Below are 11,032 nucleotides of genomic sequence, written 5' to 3'. Positions count from 1 at the left end.
CTTTGGCCACCTGATGTGAAGAGCTGACTCATTTGAAAGACCCTGAACCTGGGAAAAATTGAAGTCAGGAGGAGAAGGTGATGACAGAGGATGAGATGGTTGGATGGCATCACTGACTCAAATGACATGAGTTTGAGTAAACTCTGGCAGTTGGTGAATGACAGGAAGTCCTGGAATGCTGCAATCCGTGGGGTCACAATGAGTCAGACACGAGTGAGCGACTGAACTGAACTGAACTGATGGTTCCGGAGGCCATGATCTTAGTTTTTTGAATGTCATGTTTTAAGCCAGCTTTTTCACTCTCTTCTTTCACTTTCATCAAGAGGCTCTTTAGTTCCCGTTCGCTTTGTGCCATAAGGGTGCTGTCATCTGCATAGCTGAGATTATGGATGTTAATTCTGGCATCTTGATTCTGGCTTGTGCTTCAACCAGCCCAGCATTTTGCACAATGTACTCTGCATATAAGTTAAATAAGCAGGGTGACAATATACAGCCTTGACATACTCCTTTCCCAATAAGGAACCAGTCCATTGTGTCATGTCTGGCTCTAACTGGACAGGCCTTGGAGGCAGCTGCTGTTGGATGGAAGGAGGGTGGAATAAGATTCTGAACTGGGCCCTTTGTTGGCAGGTCTGAGTCAGCATGCCTGGGGGGCCTAGTCTGAGGGTCTGCTCACGGTGAGGGAGATTCATGTCGGGTGATCCCCTGTGCACATATGCACCTGACCTGGTCTCCCTTCGGCTGCCCATGCCTCTGTTGGAAGAGTGGCCTCCTGGTGATGGTCTGCAGTGGGGGATCTGTGGAAACAGGAGCCTCCAGCCCTATCCTGTGTTCCTGCCTGGAGAATCATAGGGACACGGGAGCCTGGTGGGCTGCCGTCTATGGGGTCGCACAGAGTCAGACAAAACTGAAGCAACTTAGCAGCAGCAGCAGCAGCAGCCCTACCCTGGGAGCCTGTCAGGGGGCCTGTGCCACACGGTCATTCAGGGGTCCAGGCAGCCAGAGGCCCCCCCGGCTGGTGACACGGTCGTCGTCAGCATCGCACGTGGGCCTGCCCTGGCTGCACCTGTCACTGTCATGTCGCAGGGCAGTTCACGGAGGATAGGGAGCGCCCGGGTCCCTTTTGCCCCGTGTCTCTTCCAACCCAGATCTACACCTTTTTCTCAAAACAGACTTCGACACAACTTGCATGCATCTTTTTCTTTTTTGTCTTATGTTCAATCTTTACTTAGACAGCATTGAGACTCTGAAGAGCAACTTGACCTTGGAGCTCAGTGTGACTGGAGCCCCTCATGCCACAGGAGGTGTCCTGCTGGGCTCACCGTGCACTTCCGTTGGCCCACCTGCCCCATGACGGTGGCCACTGCCCTCGGGCTCGACTTGACCCACAGCCGGGCGCTCTCACACACACGGGCTCACATATGCTCACATGGTACATGCCATGGAGCCACTGGGCTGGGAGCGATCCCTGCTATCCTGGAGTCAGACAATGAATAAACCTCCAAGCCAGGTTTGGGGTTAAAATTGTCAGGAGAACTTTAGAATTTAATTTTAGAATTAAGCACTGCTGAAGAGGAGAGGGCAGCCCACCGCTCATAAGCACACAGGAGACCACATCAGATCTCAGGACCGTGCCTGCTGTGATCACCCTGTCTCCTGCCTGTGCATCCCTGGAGCACCCGGTCACGTGTGGCTTTGTTCTTCAGGTCTGGGCAGCGGCGATGCTGTGTGCTGCTCACCAGCTGCAGCTGCTCATGGACCACACGGGGGGAGGTGTCCAGGAGCCATGCCCCATGCTGGCCCACACATCACAAACCTGGTGGCCACAGATTTGTTTCAGGTGGGTCCAGCCCCACTCCACAGGCAGGCACTGTGGCCGGCCCTCCGAGAGGCAAAACCTTCCCCTGTGGCTGGAGCCCAGGGGGAGAGGGGCCCCCAGCTTCAAGGGCTGATCAGTGGCCAGAGCTCTGTCTATCACCATGCAGGACACACAGTCAGGGCAGATCACAGCACAGCACTGGGGAATCAAGGCCAGAGACGCCCAGAAGACTCACGTTTTTCTTTCATTAGAGCTAAAGCCTTCTGACTTTCTGATTCGTGTTTCCTTTGAGGGGCTTCAGGTTAACCTGTCCTCATGGTGGAAAAGTGGGATTTGGGTTTCTATTTCAGTTCTGAGTCCCAGTGGTTGGTGGGATGGAAGACACTAGAGCCTCAGGACACACAAAAGGAAACGAGAGCTAGAGGAACGGGCGCCCACCTGCTGGCCAGGGAAAAGGGGTTGTCAGGGCTGAGGCCCCTCCATGAAGTCTCCTGCGATTCCTTGGGCTGGCTGCTGCCACCGTCCTGCCTTGGCCATCACCCCACAACCTTTCTTCATCTCTCTCTTCTCCTCCAACTCACCCACCCGACATCTGATGCACTTTCCCTGACAGGTTTTATTTTGAGACTTTCCTTTGACCAGTTTCCATAGGGGAGCCTGGAAAGCACATCTGTGCCCCGGGGCGAGGGCATGATGAACCTGTAAGTCGCTGAGCCACCCTGCAGAGGGCGCCAACGGCACAGGTGTGGAAGGCTTTCCAGAGACAGGGAGGCCTTAGGATAGGGTCTAAAAAAATCCATCGTGATCCACCATGATACATTGGGATCAGGATACATTGGAAAGTCAAGATCACAGGGAAGAAATGTGGAGCTTGGCCATCTATTGCAAAAGCAGCAAGTTCCTCCTCCTCCTTCAAACACAAGTGACCACAATCAGGGCAGCAGCTAGCCTGGCCCCTTTTTGCCATTTCCACCCTGTCTCTCCGGTTTCCTCCAGCAGTGGCTTGGAAGCCAAGCCTGGGGGGCGGGGGCAGCAATGGCTTTAATTAGAGAGTGAGTCTATTACCTCCTGCACTGCATTCCTGGTCCTCTCGGTTTGGGTTTCCTAACACCTGGGCAATGTGCTTCCTTGTCTCATTTGCCTGCAGCTTAGATTGGAGACCACGCGCATGGTTTAAAAGCTTCTTTCTTAGCGCTTTTCCTAATTATAAGACTGTTGCTAAAGGGGAACATCTTCGACGACCCACAAATCCTGTTTCCCCAAGCCATTGATATAAATGACTTTTAAACTTTGATTCCTGAGAGAATGGCATTTAAATTGACAGAGAATTCCTGCGTCGTCTGGGTCTGAGTATTTGAGTACATTTTAGCCCAAATGTCCTGAGAGTCCAACATCCACAGTCTTGCTTTCCAAAAAGGAGCAGAATTTGCAGCTTTAACCAAGGGTCGTGCGTGGGGTGGCTGGCACAAGGCAAGTTTCCTCCTCCCCAGGCAGGCCCCATCCCTCCACAGGGAAGCGTGTCACTCTGCCCCATTACTCAGCCTGTTCGAAAGGCTTGGATGGGAAGAGATTGTGTTTAGGGTGTGACCTCCACCCACCAGGCCGATTACCCAGCCCACTCCCAAGTCACTGCTATGGTGACCTCCTTTCTACCGTGGCAAAGACGAGCCGGGGTACTGAAGACTGTGCTTCTAGAAGCTGGAGTGCTCCGAGGACTTGCTCCTACAATTTCTCTTTCTGCAGAAGCAGGAAAGAATGAAAAGGAATTGCCACCAAATCCCAAGAAGCAAAGTCCACCAAAAGAGCGCACACCAGCCACTGCCTCTGCTGAGGGGTTTGAGAAAGCACCTGTAGGAATCTCCAGCATCATGATTATGGCACATACACCTTCTTAGCCCCTTCATGGATCCCAGCCCTGTCGTGGTGAAGGGGCTTGTGTAACTCAGTGAAGCTGTGAGTCATGCCACATGGGGCCACCCAAGAGAGACAGGACATAGTGAAAGGTTCTGACAAGATTGGTCCACTGGAGGAGAAATGGAAACTCCTTCCAGTATTCTTGCCATGAGAACCCTATGAACCGTATGCAAAGGCAAAAAGATATGGTACCCAATGAGCGCCCCACCACACCCCAGCACCAGATCAGAAGGTGTCCAATATGATACTGGGCAAGAGCAGGACGAGCAGAGGGCAATTACTAACAGCTCCAGAAAGAATGAAGAGACTGGGCCAAAGTGGAAACGACGCTCAGTCGTGGATGTATCTGGTGGCGACTGAAAATCTAGGGCAGAGGGTGTCATTTTCAGGGCAAGATGCCCAGGGTGTGAACCATCAACGCCAGACCCTGAACAGGCTGCAGATGTTTCTCCACATGAGAGTGACCCTTGGCTGAGGATTCAGGGCCTTGGACTCTGAAACGGCACCTTCTGTTTCTCCAGTTCTCATGGGGCCTGACCCAGGCTGGAGTCCAGCTGAGGGGCCAACCCAGCTGTGGGGGCCCTGAGCCCCACCAGTCTGGCATGAACTCGGCTGTTTTGAAGTTTCTCGGCACTGGCCTCGCACTGTCTCGGGGTTGGATGCCCTGTGGTTAGCACACACATGTCCTATGATGCCTGGCACAGGATGAACCCCAGGCAAGCATGACTGTTCCTGGAGTCTTAGTACAAAGATGAGCTCCAGGACCCAATTTGGAAATCACCCCCCGCCGCAGTATCACTTTTCCCGGCATCGCAGGGAGTGTTCGTGGGCACCTATGCTGCCAGCTCGGTCTGTTGAGATTGCAGAGAATCTCAATTGTCACAGAAAGAGGTAAAACAGTGCTCAAGGATGGTGCCGCATCACATCTGGCTGAGTGACCTCGGAGCCACCCACCCTCACCATTTTGCTGAAAGTTTTGTCTTTGGTTCGAAGGATTCATTAACAAAAGAAACCACTTGTCACACAATAAACAAATTCAATATTTACTAGAAGAGTATTTGGCTTAATTTCAATATATAGCCCTTAAAAAAAGAGAAATAGAAACAGTAGAGAAAACTAACAGCACATACATCACCACATGGGGCCAACCCACATCCAGACTTAACAGAGCTGGAGGGTCACTTGGTAACAGCATATGGAGTCCCAGTTGGGAAAAGGTCTGCATGTCGCAGGTGAGACATCAAATTGCAGTTTTGGAGGCTCCCGCTTGGAATCCCAGGGTGTAGCTGATACCATCATCCGTGGGTGTGCAACAATACAGCTCTGGTTTTCCTTCACCTTTTACACTGTTTTTTGTTTCACCTTGTGACTCACAAGATTTTCCAGACCCCAGGGAGTTGTCCAGAATTCCAGGGCCTCAAGAAAATCCAAGCCCCATTCCCTTTCTAATCCAAAGTGCCCCTTGACTTGCTGGTAACCATTTGTGTGTTTGCCAGCAGGCACATAGTCCAGGCAAGATCAGAAGTCAGTCAGAGGCCTTCTCTCCAGCCTCTGAAACCTGAACAAGCCTTCCTCCATTGTCATTTCCCTAACACCGCCCCCCGCCCCTTTGCTGTCGAACCAGCACAGTGACACAGCACCCACACACCCGCACCCCACTCACAGGCTTCTGCATGGCCTGGGGTTTCCGTCTGCAGGGGAAGGCTGGATGGGTGGCCCCTTTGCCCTTCTTGATGCTTCTCCGTGTCTCTGCTTCACCCACACTGTGGACATAGGCTACAGACTGGCTGAGAATGTTACAGTTGTGTGTTTTCTTATTTCCACAGAAGTTCATGTTCATTTTAGAAGCCTTGGAAAACGCAGATAAGCAGAAAATCCTTCCCAAAAGTGGCCTTGGCCAACATCTGGTTCTCGGTCCTCTAAGTTTGTGGTTCCTGCCTCTGGGGTCCAGCCCTGTGCATCTCAAGGTCCTGTGGTTATTAATCAGGTCTTCTATTGACTTGCAGTCACTAGACCTGGCCGAGGCACGAGGGATCTAGAACCATGGTACCTGCTCCAAGGGCCCTGGGAACACACCTAACACCAGGGGCACATGCATGCACACTTAGACACTGCACACCCGCACTCACAGACATGACACACCTGCACACACACAGCAGGTCTGTGGGGCTGCTGATGCAGCAGAGCTGGCCTGGGGATGGCTTCCACATGTTCCCAACCCACCAGACAGGGCTCTGCCAATAGAGAACAATGGATACTGAGGTAGCAGCATCCTGATTCCACAGATCAGAAAACAGAGGCCAGACAGATCGGAGTCGGGATTTCTAAGACATTTTCAAGGACAGGCTCTTAGTTTCGGTTCTGATGACAGCCAGGCCGGCATTGGGCTGGGGCTCCTTTCTGGAGGCTGTTGTTTGGGGTGGGGACACATGAGTCCATGCAGCCTGAAGTCACCAGCAGGGGATGCCATTGGCAAACACTAAGTCAGCAGCAGAGTCCCAGGCCTGGGAGCGGATGCTGCCGCCCCAGGGCTGCTCCTCCTCCGTGTCGTTGGGATCCCCAGGAACTTGAGGGGCCTGCCACAGGCCAGTGGGGCAGGCCAAGGGTTCCTGGAAGCCCTCAGTTTCCATAATCCTCCCACCACCCAAAGATTTATGGGTGTGATTCAGTCTTGTGTTGACGTGCTGGTTTTGTCTGGTCGTGGGTCTGTAAACAAAAGTGCAACGCACAGCAGGAACAGGGGCATAAAGTAGGAGGCGTGGCTATGCCTCCGTGGGGCCGTTTGTGCATCTGTCAATGTCCCCTCATGGCACACCCCACTGATATCCCCTCAGAGAATCCTCTCACGGTTCCCCTCAAGTTCCCCACATGGCTGTTCCCCTTGATATTCTCCTCATGGCTTCTCCTCAGGATGTTCCCTCCTGGCTTCCCCGGATGATGTTTCTTTCCTCGCGGGGTCTCCTCCTTACTATCCCCTCGTGGCATCCCTGTTCCTGTTCCCCTCATAGTGTACCCCACGGTTCCCCCATGGCGGCTCCTCATGATGTTCCCTTCACGGCTGCCCTCATGGTGTCCTCTCATGACATCCCCTCATGATGTTTCCCTCATGGTGTCTCCTTGTGGCATCCTCTCATGATTATCTCTTCGTAGTGTCTCCTCTTTGGGTCCCCTCATGATTCCCTTCAGGATGTCCCCTTATGTGATCCCGAAGCGTGTCCCGCAGCGGGGTCCGTGGAGGCGACGAGAGCTGCCCACATACGTCCTGCGGTTTCTCCAGTGCAGGCCCGTCTACAGCCTACGGGCAGGACCGTCACGGAGCGGAAGCTGGGTGAGCGAGACCTGTGCCTGTGTCGAATGTCTGAACCTCCAGCTCATTCTCTATACAAGTTTGGGTTTTCTCTGACTTCAAAACAAATAACTGAAATAAACCTTAGAAATGGTTTTTAACTGAAAACACGTGTTATTCATCAAGTGCCTCAGACATTCACTCAGATGACAGTGACGAGTCCCGTCTCCATGAGGGCAGGCCACCAGTCACTGAGGCCGCATTGCTATGGTTTGCCCAGAATGTTTAATCCTCAGCATCTTCTATTACCTTCCTGGAATGTGTTTTGAAGGAGATGCTATTTTTATAGGTGGTGAGAGAAAAAAAGAAAGTCTACCAGAAGCACCCCAGGTTTACGTCTTTGGTGTTTGGTGTATTTAAGCGAAGGTCTATGGCTAATGGATTCCATATCCGCAGGGCCCCCTCTCCATTTCTCAGGTGGGGCCAGAGTGGGAGGTTTCGCCAGATCAGCATCACTCAGGCCTTTAGGATCAGAGACTTTCCTTAACCCATGCACCCCAGAAGCATGAATCCTAAGTCCCCTCAGTGGCCTGGTAGGCAGGGGCAGGGAGCTGGGCCCAGGTCACAGGGCTCAGGCCCTCTCTATGCCTCACGGGAACCAAGGGAACCCCAGCCTGGCTCACAGGGCAGCATCCGTCCTGCAGGTGGTGGCAGGGGGACATGCGGAGACCTGAAAGCCAGGGGGGAAGGTGTGCCTGCCCCCGCCTGGGCACTGGGGAGGCAGCGGGCGCGAGTCAGCGGGAATCTGAGCAGAGGCGTGCTGCTGCCTTCCCTCCCTGGGAACCTTCCAGCAGGGGAGCCTGTGGCTCCAACTCCACAGACACCCCGAATTCCACATGTCTCTAGGCAGCAGGGCGGGGAGCACCGACAGGGCCACGCCCAGGGGCACACTGGGCTGCTGGCAGAGGTCACGGCCTGACTCTTGCTGGAAGTGACAAGACTGAGCTTTCTGCCAGTGGTGGGAGCAGGGAGCCATCGATGGCAAACAACTCTCAGTGACAGCGCCCACAGGCGCCCAGTCCCTTCCGCCCCCTCACTTGCCACCCCCCACCCAGCCTGCAGTGACCCTGCCTGCCTGAGGCACCCATGAGACAAGGGGCGTGACCCCACAGCCACTCTCTTCCTACATGGGGAGATGGGCACGCTCAGCATGAACTGAGAGGGCAGGTGGTCTGAAACCAGAACCCTTTGCAAAAATAGGTGATTTCAGCTGTGATGGGGAGATGGACATTTTGCTATATCTGGTTTCAGCTGATAGCTGCCCACATAGACTTTATGAAAGAAAAAAAAAAGTTGTTACATTCCAGGGAAATGAATGCGTTAAACCCAGTTGGTCTGTGTGGCCATGGGATGTGGCTGGGAACCCCAAACACTGGAGCAGGGTCAGCCAGATGCAAAGGCATGTTCGAGGGTCACTCTGTGGCTTCCCTGGACGCTCAGATGGGAAAAAATCCATCTAACAGAGAACTTCCCTCCCAGTTATAGGTATTTGTGTCCCTTTCTCCTGATGCTGCAGTGGGCCCCATGTCTCAGTCTCTGGGCGACTCACCATTGTTCCTCTCCAGGCCCAAGGCCTCATTCATTGTTAATGGCTACCGGGGCTGTTGTGGAGAGGTCAGTCCTTCCCAGCATGGGGTGTTGTAGGGAGGCCAGGACAATAGTGACCACGTGGGCCTCAGTCCGTAGTTTTGGGACCCTGGGTTGAGGGGCTGGAAGCATGGCAGCTCTCCCAGGGCCGAGGCTCCCACAGCAGCCAGGTTCTCCCCAGGTGTTCTGGGCCCATGGCGCTGGCATCCCCTCCTTGTTTGGAGGACTGTGGCCTGGAGGTTGAGTTCCCTCCTCTGCCTTCCTCTTGGCCCAGGGTGAATAAAAGAGGATGGTAAATCTCCTCTTAAGCAGGACTGAGTCTGGGGTGTCCATGGATCTCTCGATCTTAATGTGGTTACATCAGTCAGGCATCTGTAGGGCACAGCCCGGCATGTTCTTCAGGCTGAAGACCCACTGCCCCTGAATTGGGTGTGCCCTCCTTGTAGAGCCCAGAGCTGACCCCACAGCAATGTGGTATGAGGCAGGGCTGAAAGTTCCACTGTGGGGTAGAGGCCTGCGGTGGTCTCACCTCTGATGGTCGAGAGACCCGCAACCAGACTCTCGGGGAAGCTTCAGGGTGTGCGGCTGAGGTGGGTCTTTGACCTGGGATCTGTGCTGCCCTTCAAGGATCTGGGCCCATCGCACCTGCTGTATAGGAATAACCATCCACTCTCGGTGTCTAGAAGTTGTGTGTAGGGGTTTTAAGCTGAAACACAGGGTGGACACCATCTCCTGGAAACATCCTATCCAGTGGGCCGAGGTGATATTACTATGTGGTTCTGACAATCAGGCCTCAGATGCTCCCAAGGCCTGGAGCATCGGGTATGATGTAAAACTTGGTGAAGATATGTAACCGCAGTGATCCGGACCCCTGTCTCTCTCCAGTCTGCTTGCGTGTCAGGCAGCCTCAGTCTGGCCCAGAGCATCTCTGAGGCCTGGCTCACAGGAAATTGACCTGACGATACATTTAGTTGATTTGATAGGTCTACTGATGGGTGTGCCAGTGTCTCTAAGATCGATGAAGGTTTTGCTATCTATCTGGGAGAGAAATGGTGAGCTGAGGTTGAAAACGTATGTGCTTAGTCACTTCAGTCGTGTCTGACTCTTTGTGACCCCATGGACCGTAGCCCACCAGGTTTCTCTGTCCTGGGGATTCTCCAGGCAAGAATACTGGAGTGGGTTGCCATGCTCTCCTCCAGGGGATTTTCCTGACCCAGGGATCAAACTCACGTCTCATACGGCTCCTGCGTTGCAGGAGGGTTCTTTGCTGCTGAGGCACCGGCGAAGCCCAAGGGTGAATGGTTCTCCCTTAAATTCATATCCACCTGTACCTGTGAATGGGACTTTATTTGGAGTCAGGGTCTTTGCAGATGTAGTCAAGACAAAACCATCCTGTCTGGCCTTAATCCCGATACAACTGATGTCCTTATAAGGAGAGACGATTTTGGATACTGAGAGAAGGCCATGTGGTGACGGGGCAGAGAGTGTAGAGACGTGGCCACAAGCCCAGGAAGCACGCATCGCCGGCACCACTAGGAGCTGGAAGAAGCCTGGGGCAGGTTCTCCCTCGGAGCCTCCAGGAAGCAATGACCCTACGCTGGTTTTGAACTTCTGGCCTCCGGAATTGTGAAAAAATTAATTGCTGTTGTCTTAAACCACTACATTTGCAATTCATTCTGGCCTCCAGGTACAGATTTCTTCCCTTCACGCCCCTTGCTCTGGGCAGGCTCTCTGGCTTCATGACAGGAAGCTGTGAGATGTGTGTTTCAAGGGGTGGACAAAAGGGACCCGTGTCCTTCGGTGCCTGGCAGCGTCAGCTGAGGTGTATGAGATGTGAGATTGTTGGCAGAGGCCGTGGTATTCGTCCATGCTGGTCAACACATTTCACTTCTAGGACTGCTCTCCACGATGCAGTCAGACACAATTATAACTGCACCAACTCCACCCCCACCCCCACCCCCACCCCCAGATGCCCATCTTTCTTTCTGTGTGAGACTTTTCAAAACTAGAATTTTCTGAAATTCCTGTGTTTGTAGGGAGCCAAGGCACTTGTTTCACATCCCAGCAGGCCAAGCACATCCTGGTCCATCATCAACGTCTTGTTCCGGCCAGACTTGTGCTTTCATAAGAATGACATTTCTCTGTGCTCTTTTGTGGTCATCTGAAGAGGCCACCAAAGAGGAGACAGTGAAATTATGCAGCCCCAAAAAAAAAAAAAAGAATGGTCTGTAGTGTCAGTTAATTTTAAACTATTGTTACTTCCTGGATATTTTGGATGCTTTATAAAATGTGTGATTTCTTTTCTCGTTCCAAATAAGCATTTGCTTCTGTCCCAGGACTTGTACTGGTGATTTTGTGTTAATTTC

Source organism: Bubalus bubalis, chromosome 3 (genome assembly GCF_019923935.1).
Source record: "Bubalus bubalis isolate 160015118507 breed Murrah chromosome 3, NDDB_SH_1, whole genome shotgun sequence".
NCBI classification, from domain to species: Eukaryota; Metazoa; Chordata; class Mammalia; order Artiodactyla; family Bovidae; genus Bubalus; species Bubalus bubalis.
The sequence above is the reverse complement of the archived record's forward strand: the minus strand, read 5'-3'. Positions refer to the sequence as shown.